Source organism: Herpailurus yagouaroundi, unplaced genomic scaffold (assembly GCF_014898765.1).
Source record: "Herpailurus yagouaroundi ecotype Mexico unplaced genomic scaffold, PumYag 202, whole genome shotgun sequence".
Lineage (NCBI taxonomy): Eukaryota > Metazoa > Chordata > Mammalia > Carnivora > Felidae > Herpailurus > Herpailurus yagouaroundi.
Genome location: NW_024412433.1, coordinates 5,424,240 through 5,441,260, shown reverse-complemented (window position 1 = coordinate 5,441,260; position 17,021 = coordinate 5,424,240). Strand labels below are relative to the sequence as shown.

At 53.4% G+C, this 17,021-nt stretch overlaps 1 long non-coding RNA gene across 1 annotated transcript; it reads left to right on the top strand.

Annotated features, from left to right (window-relative positions):
- The first annotated feature begins 2,232 nt into the window (after window positions 1-2,232).
- On the top strand, window positions 2,233-13,787 carry LOC121014389 (uncharacterized). The gene is made up of 3 exons (XR_005783191.1): window positions 2,233-2,516; window positions 2,935-3,110; window positions 13,217-13,787. It is a non-coding gene; the product is annotated as an uncharacterized LOC121014389 (long non-coding RNA).
- The last annotated feature ends 3,234 nt before the right edge of the window (window positions 13,788-17,021 follow it).

Sequence of the window (17,021 nt, the reverse complement as noted above, 5' to 3'; positions counted from 1 at the left end):
TCCTGAAGCGTTGTGGTTTTGGATCACCCGCGAGAAAGCCGTCGCCCTCTCCCTCAACGCCTACGGGATCCGAAGCAGGCTCCGGGCTCCGAGCTGTCAGCACAGAGCCCGACACAGGGGCTCGAACTCACGAACCTGAGATCATGGCCTGAGCCGAAGTTGGATGCTTCACCGACGGAGCCGCCCAGGCGCCCCGGATTCCCCATGCTTTTTTGGCCGGGTCCATTGCAAGCTTCACCTGTGCTCTTCAGCGTTCAATTCTGTTTGCTTTTGTCTTCTTGTTCCATTTGCCCTTCGAGACTCAGGAGTAAGGACCAGAACAAACAACCGAGGCAGCGACCTTCCCTGTTGTCTCAGTGGGGTTTCAGAAGGGAACCGGGGTTGAACGCACATGCTCAGTTCCTGGGCTCTTACAGGACACTTCCTCACATGCTTTCTTGTGCCTTTAGTGGCCGGCGTCCTGAAGCTTCCACCTGGAGGCTGGCTTTGGTAAGGACGCTCTTCCTGCAGGAGAGCAGTTCAGGTTAGGAAGGAAGTCCAGGCGTGAGGAAGTCTCCTTCCCCGGGGACGCCTGCAGGGCTCGGTGTCCAGAACGAACATCCAGCACCTTTACTGCCCCCTCAGCCGTGGACGTGCCTCCCCGGGAAATGGGTGCCTTCGACCTCACCCCTCAAAGTGAGCTTCCTCCTCGTAATGAAGGTGCCTCTCTGGCTCCGGGATGCGGGGGACCGTGAGCATGGGAAGCAGGGACGGTCTGGACGCTGGCTTGGTCCCCGTGCTGTGGCCCGGCAGGCACGGCCCATTCCCACAGGGGGCTCGTCTGGGCCTCTGGTTGGGGGTTGACCCTGAGCACGGAGCCTTCCGGGTCAGGGAGTACGAAGGTGGCTCGCGAAAGCATCGTGCCTGGCGTTGGCTTGACTTCACCGTCATGTTCGTGGAAGTATGACTCCAAGCGTGCAGTTTGTGCCTTAGAAAATAATTTGTTTCCTTTCACGTCATGGGCTGGAGAGAGCTCGGTGGCCTTAAATTCACCACTGGCCTGATGGCAGCCACCAACGGCTTGCCCCGTGGTATCTTCTGCCGTCACCTGACGTAGGCAGATAGCGAAGCCAGGGGTCTGTAGGACACCAATTTCATAATTTGCATTTGAAGAGCTGCAGGGAATTCTTAAAAACCAGCATGTAACTGACATGAGATAAAACTCCCCCATTTTAAGGGTACAGCCCAATACGTTTTGTGACAAAACTGTACGGTCACAAAACCACAGCTACGTGCCAGACACAGGCTATGTTTCCATCCCCGGAAAGTTCCCTCGTGTCTCTCTTGGGGGGTGTGGTCTCCCTGTACCCCCACCTCCCATCCTCTACCCTTAGGCGACCACTGACTCCTCTCCAACTCTGTAGCTTCCCTTTTCTAGATAAACAGATCACATAATCATACAGTCCAGCTTCTTTCGCTTAGCGGAACATTGCCGTGTATCAGAAATGTGTCCCTGTTTTATCCGTGGGGAGCGTTCCATTGCCACGGACATACCACAAGGTGTTTTTCTTGCATCCGTTGATTGACATTTGAGCTATTTCCAATTTCCGGCTACGATGAATAAAACTGCCACAAACATTTGATACATTTCTCTGCGTGTTCGTGTGTCCTTTCTCCTGCACGAATACCTAGGAGCGGAATGGCTGGTCACGCGATAAGTGTCACGCGTCAGACGGAATTGCATGACTGTGCCAGGGGTCTAGACGACGCACTGTCCACCTTTTTAAACTAATTAAAATTAAATACAAGTTAAAAGTCAGTTCCTCAGTGGCAGTAGCTACGTGGCAAGCGCTCGATAGCCACCCGTGACCAGTGGCTGCCACACGGGAGAGCGATTCGGAATGTTTCCACCATCCCGGGAAACACCGCTGGACAGCACGGGCTTGGAACTGAAAACCTTGAGTTTCAGAATAGAAAGCGTTTCATTGTTTGGACAAAAGACGTTTTAGAGGCAGTGGGTAGTCTTTCTCACCGTTGTTTACATAAACAGTAACACCCTTGCCAAATCTCCTTACAAATAGAGCATTCCCGTCTTGTACGCATTTTGCAGAACTTGTGTTTGGAGCCGCCCAAGGACCAGGGAGTCCAACAGCCTGAAGAAGTTATTGTTCGTGCTGGAGCAGCCGCCCACGGGGACCCCCTGCCCTCCCAGCCTTGGTAAATTCCTATCAACAGCTGCAAGACCCCAGCAACCCTACAGGATGGAGAGGGGGCTCTGCTCATAGCTGGGAGAATGTCAGAGGCTCCATGACAGGTCGTGTAATAACCGATTGGAAACACAGTCTCAGAAACGAGCTTCATACAGTGCTTCTCAGACGACTCCTTCGTTCATCGCGCTTTTAAACAACGGCACGACGCCCAACGGATGGAGCGCAGGTCAGCGGTCAACGTCGACAGTCTACGTTTCAAGTTCCAGCCTCCTTGAAGACCTTTGGATTTAACACATAGAGTTCTTTTCCTGACCACAGCCCAAATAGGTTTGTTTCACCTTGGCTTTTCCATTGAGGTTCTGATTTCCCGGCAGCTGGGGCTCATGGTGGGGAATCTGGACTCAGGACAATCAGGGGCATTGACTGTGGGCATGGCTCGGTCCCTTGTGTGTGGTCTTTCTCGGAGAAGGGAAGTCCCATCACATAAGAAGGGGGTTTTGTTACCTCTGGGGCAATGTTGCATTTTGTGGAAGAAAGTATTTTAACCACCAGTTTGAACAAAGCTGGCGAAACAATAGTCCTTCTTGTGGTCTTTGCCATTAATCTTCTTTTCTGTAGGGGGAGAATCAGATGCCTCGATGACGTCATCGCTTGGCCGGGAACAGAACCAATGGGACCAAAGGGCTGCATTGTTTTCCTGACACAGTGGTTCAAGATGAAGCTGTGCTTGCTTTTTCTTTTCTAGAGAGAAAAGGGAACATCTGCATCTGACCACCAAAAAACATGGCTGGAGTCTGCACATTGGGAGAATTTGCCGGAATGTCTTTGTGGAAGAGATTCGACATTTCCGAAGAGGGTCCCCCATCCGTCATCTGCTCCCTTTTCATCCCCAGATAAAAAGAGCTCATTTTATTTTTAATGGTAAGTCTGGTGGCACCTTTCTTCCCCCTTCACTGTATCGTTCCTTTCACTCTCCACCTTCGGGGGGCAAAGACGTTTAGGGCAATAAAGCAATAACGTTATCTTCTGAAAGGTGGTCGGTATTAGCAAGGAGAAAAGGTGTCGTTTCCAGACGCTTTGTGTGGAGAAGCTGAATGGCATAACAAGCCTCTTCTCAGGGAAACACAAAGGCCGGGCACTGCCCTTCCAGGATATTCTGAGAAACTGAAATCTCCATGGCGTTGTGAGGAAGGCTCCCTGGGGAGAGCGGAGGAAAAAAGCAAGCAGATGGGAGGGAGGGGCACTAGACCTGACAGAGGGGGCTCCCGGACGCCTATCGAAATCTGACTTCGTGTCCACCCAAAGCTGCCAGGATGGCGAAATGCAGGTCACAAAATGGCGCGCGAGTGTGACCGCTGATGCTCTGTTTTACGTGCCCTTGCTGAGATCGCCGGCCACACCAGCGAGGTACCACGACTGACTTGCATTGCGGAAATGACCCCAAGTTTCCACTCCTTTCCAGAGTCGCGCCTTTCGCAGTGTGACTTTGCACCCTCGCAATGAAACCCCAACAACAGTTGGCACTGTCTTGTGCATGAGCTGTGGCTGCTGACGAAGCAGGACCCTGCAATGAGTTCTCCCCCACCCACACACCCCCCAGGCTGGCACAAGGGGCTCGAGGCGTCCCAACCAAACTTCCTCTGGATTGCCTTCTCTCAGCTCCCAACTCAGAAGCCAGCACTCAGCACTCACGGACAAGCCCCCTGTGAGAGTGGGCAGTCTCTGACCCTCGTGTCACATAGCCAGTCACCTGTCAACTGGGTTGCTTAAGAGTTTACCGTAAGAACGAGATCTATTTATTGAAGCAAATGCAGACTAAACTCCCCTCACTTAGAGAAAAAAGCTGTTCACGTATCTGTGTACCGCCTTTTAACACGGCATTGCACGCACACGTGCGCACACACACACACACACACACACCCCTTTCGTAAAGGGGTTCTTGTGACTCAGATGTGTGCTTATTTGCTTTCCTAAAATGACAAGATGTCACATGTCCATGGCAGACCATTCAAATAACAACGATTCTTCTTAAAACTTTTTAAAGCTGAGTATGAAAGTCCTCTATCCCCGTAACTGCCGATGACCGGCTTGTGAATTTCTTTCAGATCCGTTATCACAACATTATCTCTTTGTCAGTTTGGTTTATATCCTGTGCTCTAAAACAATGCTTTGTTTTACTTAAAAAATTTTTTTTAACATTTATTTATCTATTTTGAGAGAGACAGCGAGCATGGGCTGGGAGGGGCAGAGAGAGGGAGAGAGAGAAAGAGAATCCCAAGCAGGCTCTGTGCTGCCAGTGCAGACCCCGATGAGGGGCTCGAACCCACGAACCGTGAGATCGTGACCTGAGCCGAGGTCGAGAGCCACGCAGGTGCCCCAAATAATGCTTTGTTTTTCAGCGACGTCCGTTACTTTATCCAATTCTTCTACTGAGGCTCTTGTTTCAATACTATTGGTTTTTGTTGTTTATTGGTTTTAATTTCCAAGAACTGTTTGTCTGATTGTTTTCATAGCAGCCTGTTCCTGTTTAATGAATGTAGTATTGATTCCCAAAACGCTCTGAGGATATTAATGAGGATTCTAATGGGCTTCTCTTTCTTTTCTCTCCACCATCTTTTAAAATAGATCACGGGGCGCCTGGGTGACTCAGTCGGTTAAGTGTCTGACTTTGGCTCAGGTCACGATCTCACAGTCCGTGAGTTCGAGCCCCGCGTCGGGCTCTGTGCCAACAGCTCGGAGCCTGGAGCCTGCTTCTGATTCCATGTCTCCCTCTCTCTCTGCCCTTCCCCTGCTCATGCTCTGTCTCTCTCTGCCTCAAAATAAATAAAAACATTTAAAAAATTAAAAAATATATATATCGCAAAAATAACAGATAGACTAGAAAATTCAGATAAGCAACCAGGATGCGCTTTACATCTTAACTCCCTGTGAATTATCATTGTTAGATTTTGTTTTCTGTTTCTCGCCTTCTTATATTGACCGTGTTTCCCTATAAGTCATTTGCTGAACTTGTCACTTTCCGGCACTTGGCTCTCCTTCAGTGTCTTAGGATCCTCGCCTGTGGGTTTGTGCTGGTTAATGAAAATCTAGGTTCATCAGCAGTGATGGCTGTTGTGAGCATCTTTCACAACGATGAAGGTCACTGTCTTAATTCTCTTGTCATGAGTATTCACGGACTGCAGCGTTTGGCACTCTGTCTTGGGGTGGGCTTGTCCTTGCCTGTAAGGCGAGTGTTGGCCAACAGGGAGATTCTCCATAGTTGGCTTGGATGGGGAAGGGACTAGAGGACTGGAGATTCTCTTGGGGGAAGAAAGAGAGATACTGTTTACCCTGGGAGCAGAGTATGTTGCGAGTATGGGAATTGCTTGGAGGCCGTCTTAAAGCAGCTTGCTGGGCCCCTCCTGCTGAGTTGCCGATTCAGAGGGTTTGGGGTAGAGCCTGAGAACTGGCATTTCTAACACATTCCCCGTGGTCGTTGCTGCTGTTGGTCCAAGGATGGCACTTTAAGAAACCCTGTAAGGGGATCTGACGGCCGAGATTCCCGGCTGTTTACCCCTCCATGCTGACGTGAGGGCCGGAAGCCACTCCGGACGGGACCTCCCTCCTCCACAACCTTGATGTTCTCCTGAGGACCACAGACCTGCGGCAAACCCACCCGCTCAGGGGTCTGGGGGTCTTCTGGAACCTCCCACCAACTCCCAGCCCCCGCCTGCTCCCTGAGTTCCGGAGGCTCCCGAAAAAGTCTATGCAGGCTTCCTGCAGCCTCTGTTGGGCTGTGAACTCTTTCCGGTTCTGACCAAGCTTGTCCGGTCCCATCGACTGTGTATCATTCATTGATTTTCAAGAACCCCTCATCTGTTGTTTTTTTCTCTTCTCTGTTTTCCAGCTTTGCCAGAACTCTTCCTCCTCCTTTTCCTCCTACTTCTTAACGTTTAATGTGGCCATTTCTCAACATACATGGAAGTTGAGAAAATAAAATGAGTAAACCCCTGCTAATACACGCGTACATACATACATGACCCACTACTAAATTTTAAATGTTTCTGTTATTTAAATATTTCTTGTTGTTGGGGCACCTGGGTGGCTCAGTCTCTTAAGCTTCCAACTCTTGGTTTCGGCTCAGTTCGTGATCTTATGGTTTGTGAGTTCGAGCCCCGCATCAGGCTCTATGCTGACAGCACAGAGCTTGGTTGGGATTCTCTCTCCTCCCACCCCACCCCTCTTTCTGCCCCTCCCCTGCTCTCTCCCTCTCTTTCTCCCTCTCTCTTTCTCTCAAAATAATACATCAACCTGGGGCGCCTGGGTGGCGCAGTCGGTTAAGCGTCCGACTTCAGCCAGGTCACGATCTCGCGGTCCGTGAGTTCGAGCCCCGCGTCGGGCTCTGGGCTGATGGCTCGGAGCCTGGAGCCTGTTTCCGATTCTGTGTCTCTCTCTCTCTCTGCCCCTCCCCCGTTCATGCTCTGTCTCTCTCTGTCCCAAAAATAAATAAACGTTGAAAAAAAATTTAAAAAAAAATAATACATCAACTTAAAAATTTTTTAATATTTCTTGTTGTTTAAATGAGATCTGGGAAGGCAGATACATAACGTAGGCATTCGATCTGCCCTCTGCAGCTGGCGGTCTCCTGTCTTCTTAAATAAAGCCCCACCCAGGCTGGTTTACAACACAACATTCCCAGAAGTCTAGTCCTTCCGGTTATACGTTGCTTTCTGGAAAAGTCTTGCTCGTGTCACATATTCCACTTCACTTCATGAATCCATCTACGAATAAGCCAAATGGGGACCAAACGGATGTAACAGGATATGATCTGCATTGTAAACGCCACAAGCCTTCAAATCTTGAAGACAGAAGACAGGCTGATGGATACGATGATCTGCCTCATAGGAGGGTAAGGTTTTGTTCATTTATGGCTGAAACTTTACCCTGGGTTCCATCCATGCTTCTACTCTGTACAGTCTCGCTACTTTTCTCCGTCTGCCTGACCGTGGCCAGCCTTGGCCATGTTTGGATAAGTTTCTAGACGCCAGTGACTTACATAGGTGGAGATCAGCTATGTTGACTTAGTTAACACTCTTCTGTATATGTAAGAAACGCGTGTGGACGTGGGGAATAGGGATCTAGAATGCTCTGCCCCTCCCTGGCCAACACTAGTGTCTTCCAAGCATACAGCAGTGTCACCAGGCGGAGCTGAGCACCTGCTGTGGACAGCGGAAACACAGAATGTCCCTCTGACCGCCTCTGGCCAATTTGTCTCTTCCAGCCGGTAAGCTGTGCCAGTGCCCTATTCTTTTTAATTAAATTTTTTTGTTTGTTTTTAGAGAAAGAGAGAGGGAGAGCAAGAGTGAGGGAGAAAGGCAAAGAGAGAGAGAGAGAGAGAGAGAGAGAATCTTAAGCTGGCTCCATGATCAGCACAGAGCCCAACATGGAGCTCGATCCCATGACCTGAGCCCAAATCAAGAGGGGGACACTCAACCCACTGAGCCATCCATGTGTCCCGTGCCAGTGCCCTATGTTTTTAAAAATTACAGGTTAACATTTCTGCGGGGGAAGTGGGTTTTAAACAAGAGAGCTCGGCGGGGAGTGGATGGGTCTTCACCCCTGTCGCTTATCTGTGAGTTTGCCCTCCGTCAGCGTCAGAGACCAGGATCTGCGCCTAAAAACAAGGGTCGCGGGGGTGGAGCCCCAGGTGCTGCCTGACCCCTCCCTGGGCCAGGCACATGGGAGAACCTGCCAAATGAGTCACTGGACCCCGGTTATCGTTTCTTGCTCTTTACTGCTTTTGCAGATGATAAAAACACACGCACAACTCAAAAAATGTGTTCAATAGACAGTATCCGAGAGACATGAAAGGCGGTCTCTCCAGCCTTACATCCCCAAGGCAGCCACTGTTAGCCGTTTGGTACTTTTCATCCCAGAACCTTCTGTGCCCATAAACCTGCTCTGTCACTCCCTTGTACCTTTTCCTTCTCTAGCCTATATTAAAAACATATGATAGACATTTCCCCAAGTTGAGAGTTAAGTTCTACCACGTGCGTCCCACAATTGCTGACTCGTCCTTTGTATGATACACTGATCCTAGCAGAGGACCCCTTAGGTTGTAGCCGTAAGCATCCGCGCGAGCGTATCTCTACCAGGAGTGGCGGCTCAAAGAACAACTAAATCTTGGGGCGCCTGGGTGGCTCAGTCGGTTAAGCGTCCGACTTCAGCTCAGGTCACGATCTCGCGGTTCGTGAGTTCGAGCCCCGCGTCGGGCTGACGGCTCAGAGCCTGGAACCTGCTTCCGATTCTGTGTCTCCCTCTCTCTCTGCCCCTTCCCCGTTCATGCTCTGTCTCTCTCTGTCCCCAAAATAAATAAACGTTAAAAAAAATAAAATTTAAAGAACAAAATCTTCAGATCAGGGAGTCAAGACCCAATGCCCCCCAGCTCCTGCCCCTTTAAACCTTAGCACTTGAGGTGTGCCCCTTCCCGAGGCCACGCTGAGACCCCCTGGCAGGCCCAGGGACTCACCGCTCCGAGAGTGCCTGCTGGTTCCTCCACTTGGGCTCCGCTCTGCGTTTCTGCCCTGACGTGTTCTTTAAAAGTCAGGATTCAAAGTCGGATGCCGACCGACCTCGAAACCCCCTGCCGTCTCATTCTCGAGGAATGCTACTGTCGCTGCTTTCTTCCCAGTCTGGTGCGTCCCCGTGAGCGGCCGAAAATAGTCCTCGGCTCAGCCCGCAGGCTCGCTGCGGGACCCAGCCCTCACTCGGAGAGCCCTTCCCCGGGGCCCAGGCAGGCAAGACCCACATCACCTCTTTGGCCCGTTTCTGCCATCCTAGGTCCCCCCTGCCGGGTGGAGCGTCCTCCAGGCTGAGCTCACTGCTGACGGAGGGCTTAGAATGCTGGGGAGAAAGAACTCGCCCTGGATGCTCCCAGGGCGCCGTGACGCGGGCCCAGTCTCTGTGCCCGGTGACCACTTCTCCACCGCAGCCAGGGAGCGCGGGCCCTGGAGGTGGCCCAGCGTGCGCGGGCAATGCAAGAAACAAGGCCAGTGCCAGCCGTCTGTTTCAAAAGGCGTCCTCCAGCCAGAGGAAGGAGTGTGTGCTTACGTGTGCACGAGTGTGTGTGCACATGTGCGTGCGCGCGTGTGTTTTCTGTTCCGCATCCTTCCCCTTCCTGGGCATATCATCCCGACCACGGTTTCATGTCCCTTACGCCGTGGGGACGACAAACAGTGGTGAGCCGGTAAACGTGAACCCACCAGCTGCCCGGAGGAAAAGCCCCAATGAGCATCCGCTGCCTTCCAGGGTATAAATACTCCCACCGCGGCCAATTTGCAAGCTATCACCGTGACATCATTAAATTCGGAGTTGGGAAGAAATGCAAAGTAACCCCCCCCCATTATATATATCGGATTTCTGCCACGCAGACACAACAGACGTCAATAGCCTCAAAAGCACCGGCGTTAGTCGAAGAGGCGGGAAGTGGCGAGTTTTGAATGCTTATTGCTTCTTTTTAAATACAGCTCATTTCTAAGTTTATATGCTTTGATTTTGAATAGCAGCTGCATTTAATAACTGGCTCAAAACATTCGTCTGACTGCAGCAATTTGCTCCTAGAAACTCGTCCAAGCCGCCGAAAACTTGGTCCACCGCTGAGTGGCTCTCAGAGGGAAGCAAACCCCTGAGATTCATCGTTTCCTTAAACATTGACGTGAATCAGTTTCCCCCTTCGCTGCACGGGCGTGGGGGCTTAGTGGCACATTCTCTCTCAGCCGTGATGCTGGACACCCAAATCTCAGCTCTCCACCCTTCCCAACTGGACTTCTGATTCTTTTTGAGAGAAGGGGGGCAACTTCTAGAAGGTTCTGAAAAGAATGATCCCCGGGAAATACTTGTTCTGAGTGCCTCTCACAGAGGTCAAGGTGGGCCTTAATTCTAGCATACAAATCTGCACATATTCCTTGTTTCTGAATCTCTAGAGTATCTGAGCAGACAGGAATTTGTCCGAGCCTCCACGAAAGGAAACTAAGACCCTTCCTTGGTCACCCCGACTCCCGGGGACACGCTTACCTGAGACCAGGACAGAGACCTCGCCGCCAGAGAGCAGCCGGAGAAGATTCCAAATGCGTTTTCAGAAGCTTTTCTTACGTAAACTTTCCATTCTGACTTCCAATAAAAGAGTCAGAATATCTCTTTCCACGAATTAGGAATCCAAATCCAACGTGTGGATTAAATCCAATACACCAACGTAAATCTTCAAGTTGGCACAATGCATGAATTCATCAACAATAACTCTAGAAGTCAACGGCCGTGCGTGTGATACAGCCCTCCTGGGCTTGGCCTCCCGGTGGTTGGACGTAGAAGCTGAATTCTCCCCAAACCGGCCTCTGTCTTTTGCTCCAGAACGTGCGTCTCACTCGCTGGCTCTTCTCACTCCGGGCCCGCTGCGTCCCAGTCCCTCCGATGTTGTTTGGGATCCTTTCCAGCACAACCCTCCAAGGACCAGCTATCTACTGGGGCGGGGGCACAAGGGAGGAAGCAAGTGCATTATTCCCTGATCCCCGAAACATACGCGCACATACACCAATGCACACACATATATACGCAGGCACACACAAGCACGGACATTCACAAAGACGCGTATACAAACACACGCACACAGACAGACAAGACCAAATACACACACGTGCGCGCGCGCGCACACAGAGCTCATAATCTGTCTTCCGGGGAACCTTCCAGACACCTAATTTCTTGCCTTAGCCCCGCCTGCTTTTATTCTCCCAATATTGGTCAGCTTAACCAGCGAGGGCTTCCTGTAGTGATCTTCCCAATTCCAGGCGAAGACATTTCCACGCGTAGCTGGAAAGGTTTCTGGTTTGGGGAAGCATCACGCTGAGGATTGTACACCCAATTAGGATGTGGGGGAGGGGGCAGTTTCCACACCACCAAGCAGGGTTCAGACACCAGCTGGTTGTCCTACAGTTCGATGCAGTTCGGACACTCTGTACCCGGGGACAGCGTCACATCCCACAGGTTTAGGGCTCGGTCCCCCCGGACTGCCCTCCACTTCAGACACCAGTCGTAAGCCCAGCTTGTCACCTGTGCTGCTGACCGACTGGCTACAGAGTGGAGGTCCCAACAACTCCATTCTTCGGTTCCATTAATTGACCAGACTGGCATTCAGAACTCAGAGAAACATTGGACTTATCAGGTCACCAGTTGATTATAAAAGGGTATAATCCAGGAATAGCCAGAATGGAGGGCGTGAACAGGACAAGGTGTGGGGAAGGGACACGAAGCTTCTATGTCCTCTGAGACCCCCACCCTTCCCACATCTCCACGTGTTCGCCAACCCAGCAGGGGCCCAAACCCTGTCTGTTTGGGGTTTTATAGAGGCTTTATTACATAGGTACAACTGACGAAACCATTGGCCATCCACGATTCATCCAACCTCCCCTCTTGCGGGAGTGGGTGGGACGGAAGCTTCCAGCCCTGTAGTCACACTGTCGGTTCTCCAGCTAACCAGCCCCCATCCTCAGGGGCTTTCCAGAAGTCACCTCAGTAACCTACCAAAGGACACCTTTGTGACTCTTATCACTTAGGAGACTCCAAGGGTTTTAGGAGCTTTGAGCCAGAACCAAGTAGGGATAAAATCGATACTTCTGACCACAAATCACAGCATCACAGCCCAGGTTGAGTGGCGGCCGGCTGGGCGTGCAACACGGGAGAGCTCCTCCCATTCCTCTTCCTCCGTCGCGTCTCGATTCGCAGAGGTGATGGAGTGATCACGGGAAGGGGGAGGCGGGGGGAGCTCCGCGTGGAAGGGGAACACGCACCTGCAGGCTGGCATTGAGCCTGAGTGTCAGCATGGAAGCACCTAGAACAGAGAAGATGGGACAGCCGTGGCAGGGACACGTGAGTGGCCAGGGCGCGGCTCACGTGCCTCCTGGTGGCATCCATGAAGTCTATTCGACGTCACAAGCATAAACAACAGCTTCCCTGATAAAGAACAAGACTGGTATTTTCTTGTTTTCTTTTTTCTTTTTTTTTTTTTTACATTTATTCATTTATGAAAGACAGAGAGAGACAGAGCACAAGCAGGGGTGGGGCGGAGAGAGAGGGGGACACAGAATCCGAAGCAGCTCCAGGCTCTGAGCTGTCAGCGCAGAGCCCGACGCGGGGCTCGAACTCACGAACCGCGGGATCATGACCTGAGCTGAAGGCGGACGCCCAACTGACTGAGCCACCCAGGCGCCCCGGGACTGGTATTTTCCAATTAATTACTTCAAAGTCAAATCACATCATGCTTCAAATTCCCAGAAAGGTCACCTCTCAGGCCTTCACCCCACGTCGCCGCCGATCTCCAGTCTTCCTTGGGCTGTGCGTTGAGCCGCGCGCCTGTCCACGTGATTTATGATTCAAGGCTCCGGCCTTTTTATTACGTGGCATTTTCTGAGCACCTGCTGTAGGTCAGGGGCCTTGCACGTTGACCTCTTTCCTACGCAACCATTCCCAGTCGCTGAGTACTGGTATCATCCTGATAGCCCGGGCCTCAGAGGCTCGGACCGGCCAGCAGACGTCACGGGGCCCCTTGCACTGCCCCCTACACTGGCCACGAGCCGGAGAGCTCTATCCCCTCAGGCCCACCACCTCTGGGCCCTGCAAGGCTGCCTGTGCATCAACCTGGGGCTCTGGTTCAGAAGGTTAGTGACTGGGGCAGCCAGCAGGGTGTTAGAGGGGGAGAAGTTGGGGTGTTTATCTCCCCAGAGCCCTCCCTGTGGGTCCCTTCAGTTGACCGTCGCTGCTCCTCAGGGAAGTCGTCTTTACCTGTGCTCCTTCTTCCAAGTTCTGGCAGCCGCTCTCCGCGCGGGTCCCCGGGCCTGGAGATGCTGTGATGAGCCCCCGGGTATGGCTCTGGGCCTTGTTCTTTCCCTGCACCGGGCCCAGACCTTTGTAAATGTCTCCTCCGTTGCCACTAATAAGTTCCCGTAAGTTCCACCTCCACAGCAGACCTGGATTCTTGTCTGTTTTCCCTGTCTCTGCAGACATCACCTCGCTCATCTGGACCACAGGGATGGCCTCCTGAACGCCTCCTGCTTCCGTGCCCCTCTCTCCTCCCTAGCGCAGTCTACGAGCATCTGGAGGGATATTTTATAAACCTAGGTAAGATCGCATCACTGCCGCACTGAAAATTTGTCAATACCTTCGCGTCCCATTCTTGCCCTCACTCACCTCACTTTTTCCGGACCCCGTTCCCACCTCCGCCCTCCTCATTGATATCCCCATGCCTGGAATGATCTTGCCCTCATGTCTGCACTCGCTGGGTTGTTTAGTCTGGGTTATCCAGGGCTGAGCACGGTTCCCAGCGCGGTGGAAAACCAGAGAGGGTGCTTCGCGACGGGGCAGCTGCAGAGTCACCTTGCAAAGGGTGAGAATACCAAGAGGAATGAGGGACAGTGGCCCTTGGCGGACCCCCCCCCATGGGGTGGACAATGGTGGAAACCAGGGCGATCCAAGAAAGTGGGGCTCATGATCTCCCCAGAAGCAGAAGGACCTTCCGAGTCCTGAATTCGTTCCGGACTGGCCATCTGTGCCTCCTGGGTCCCCACGAGAGAAGGTTGGACTGTTGCTCCTGGACAAGAAGCTCCTGGCCCGTGGGGAAGATTCTGTCTGTGTCGTGTCCCCATTCGAGGTCACTGGAGGGGTCTGATCAGCGAAGGCTTGTATCACCATCGCTTGTACGTGTCATGTGACCCTTTGTCCCCATGTCCTGAGCTTGCTGTCCGGGTCTCTCGGCCTCCCGTCTCGGGGCAGCGATTGACGGCTGGAGGAGGAAGTCCAGATTCCTGCTGAGTGTCGGAGGAAGGCAACCCGAGATCCGGAATGAGTCACAAAATAAAAATATCTGCACAGGCAATGCAGATGCACGGTACCCAAGCTGAAAAAGTGCAGGAGAGCCTTTAAAAACGCTACTGTGGCCAGAAGTGACGGCCAGAAGCAGCTTCTGACCACACGCTGCCGTGTCTAAGAATGCACTGCGGAATCCGAGCCGCAGGCTTCCAGGGCGGCGAGGGGCTGGAGGGGCACCCACGGTGGGGCCAGAGGCTGGGGGTGGGGACAGAGGGGCCTCAGCAGCCAGAGGGTCCCCTGCACTTGCTTGCTCTAAAATTACCCTCAAGCACAGGCATAAATCATCGGTGTTTTCTCCTCCCCGCCCTGTGGTCACTAGATGTCACTGCAGGAAAAAATCTTCCCCGGGAAACTGATGCAAGGGCCAGAGATATTAATGTTTGGAGCCTACGGAAGTGGTTGCCGTGGCAACAGGGAGCGCGTGAAAGAACTTCCTTCTTTGCCGACACCAGCCGCTTCCCAGGGATATTACAGTCAGCGCTGCAGACAGCAGATGCCGTCGGGCACCGAAGCCCGGGTGTGGGACCCAAGGGACGGCCCAGGATGGGGCGGGGGTGGGGACCAGCGGGCGGACCCCCAGACAGAGGGCCTCTGGCAGTGGGAGCGCTCAGTAACCTGTGTCGATTGTAACGCTGAATTCCAAAGCCCCCAACCCAAAGTGCAGGCGTGTCCCCAGATGTCATGACTCTAACAAAGACGCGTCCTTTGGCGCATTCAACCACGGGTGCAGAAGGCCCGAGAAGGAGCGGAGCCCAGACAGGTTCAGACACTGAACCGTGACCGAGGGGCGGCGCGGGGCAGAGAGTGGGCACCCGCCACCAGGTGCCGCCCCCTGCTTTTCCACTTTCTGTCCCCCCTCTGCGGGAGGGGGACTGTACCCCAGGCTGTGGGGATGGGAGATGAAGGGGGAGGAGAGGGCAAAGGGGAGGCTGGGCTGGTCGACCTTCCACGCCAGTCTTGTCTTCATTCAGCCGCGACTAACCAGCTAACTGATCGGCAGGGCCAGGAAGGGGCAGGCACAGATCCTGTCGCCTGCGGGACCTCTGCCCTCCGCCCCCCCCCCCGCCCCCTTCTCCTCCTCCTCTCCCGGCTCCCGAGGTGCCAGTGCCCTTGAACTGCCCTCTGGCTTTTCCAAACGTCCACACTACAGCCAGCCTCCTTCCCCCTCCATCAGACCTGGCTCCCAGACCCCAAGGACCTTTGCACTTTGGAAGCAATTCGCTCACTAGAGCCCCAGGTGTAACCCTTGGGGGATACCAGCATTTAAAGGGTAGCTTCTTCTCCAGATGCACATCCGGTGGCTAGAATGTATGCAAGTGAGAGCAAGGAGGATTCTAGACCTGACTCCATCCAGAGCCGGGAAAACCAGGCATCTTCCCCCTGGCCAAGGCGTCGGGCAAGGTCTGGCAGGAAGCCTCAGGTGCAAGGGGGTGGGTCAGACCCCCCCCACCCCCCCCCCTCCCCGGGGCCGGGCCACTATCCCAGCCTCCGGGTGGGGAGGGGCTGGGTACTCAAGCAGCTTGCCAGAAGAAATCATGCCCTGGAGAGCCGAAGACAAATGAGAAAAAGACAAGAGACGTGGGTTCTGAAGACCGAGGTCCACACAGACGATAAGGTCCAGTCCGTCCGTGTCCAGCCACGCCTGCTGTCGGGTCTGGGTCACACCAAGGCCATGTGGGAGCCATGGGCAGGGGCGCAGGAGAGGCAGGAGGGGCCGGAGGCCCTAGGGGCTGCTCACATCCCCCCAGGGCCCCTGGGGGGCGGGGGGAGGGGACAACTTTCAGGACCAGCCGTATTTTTGCGTTTCTGTATTTGTTTCATTCTTCTACAAAAAAACACTTGTTACTCATATTATTTTAAAAGTACGAAATCGGGGCGCCTGGGGGGCTCAGTCGGTTAAGCGTCCGACTTCAGCTCAGGTCATGATCTCACGGTCTGTGAGTTCGAGCCCCGCGTCGGGCTCTGTGCTGACGGCTCAGAGCTGGAGCCCGCTTCAGATTCTGTGTCTCCCCTTCTCTCTGCCCCTCACATGCTCATGCTCTGTCTCTCTCTGTCTCTCAATAATAAATAAACAGTAAAAAAATTAAAAAAAAAAAGTACGAAATCATTCTTGGGGCACGTTGCGCACAGAACAACAAGCTGGTCCCCAGCTACTTCACGTGTTTGTTTCATCTCCTGCTTTAATTGTTACCAAGTGTCTATTAACTACACGGAGCCACATTAGCCACATCGGCTGTGGTTAAGACAACACGATTTGGGCTCCGTTTCAGACGTGCGTGCATGATGAGGACCACGCTTGGGGGGTGGGTGGGGAGGCCTCGGGTCCCGCCATCAGATGGGTCTTGTAGCCTCGGCCTGGCTCGCCAGCTGTCACAGCTCAGGGAAACTTGAACGTTGCGACGGGAGAGCTAGGCTTCGGCTCCGCTGAGTGTCCCCGGCCCTCAGCAGGAAGCTTCTCTCTTCGGAGCCGCTGGTTGATTCTCCTCGCTGCCCCCCAGGCCCCCAAGACGTGTGGCCCGTTGTCACCCGCATGTGCTACAAAAGGGGCAGGCTCTTTGTAGCTCCGGGGGTTCCTGCGGCTGGTTCCAGAGTGTGTGTGTGGCAGGGGGGCAATTCTCAGACACCAGCAGGTTGAGGGCTCTGTCTTACCAGACCGCCTCCACCCCGCACCCCTGCCCGCTTCAGCCGCCAGGCGCCCGCCCACGCGGTGGCCTGTGTTTCTGACCTACCGGCCACACATCAGCGGTTCCAACAGCCCAGCCTCGGGGTTCAGACACCAGCTGCGAGTGTAGGCCGTCACCTAGGCTTCCGACTGACGGGACAGAAATCAGAGGCTCCCACAACCTGTTCCTCTGCTTGCGGTGAATTTGCCGGAGTGGTTCACAGAACTCAGCTAGATCACCGGTTTCTCATAAAAGGATCGAACTCAGGAACAGCCAG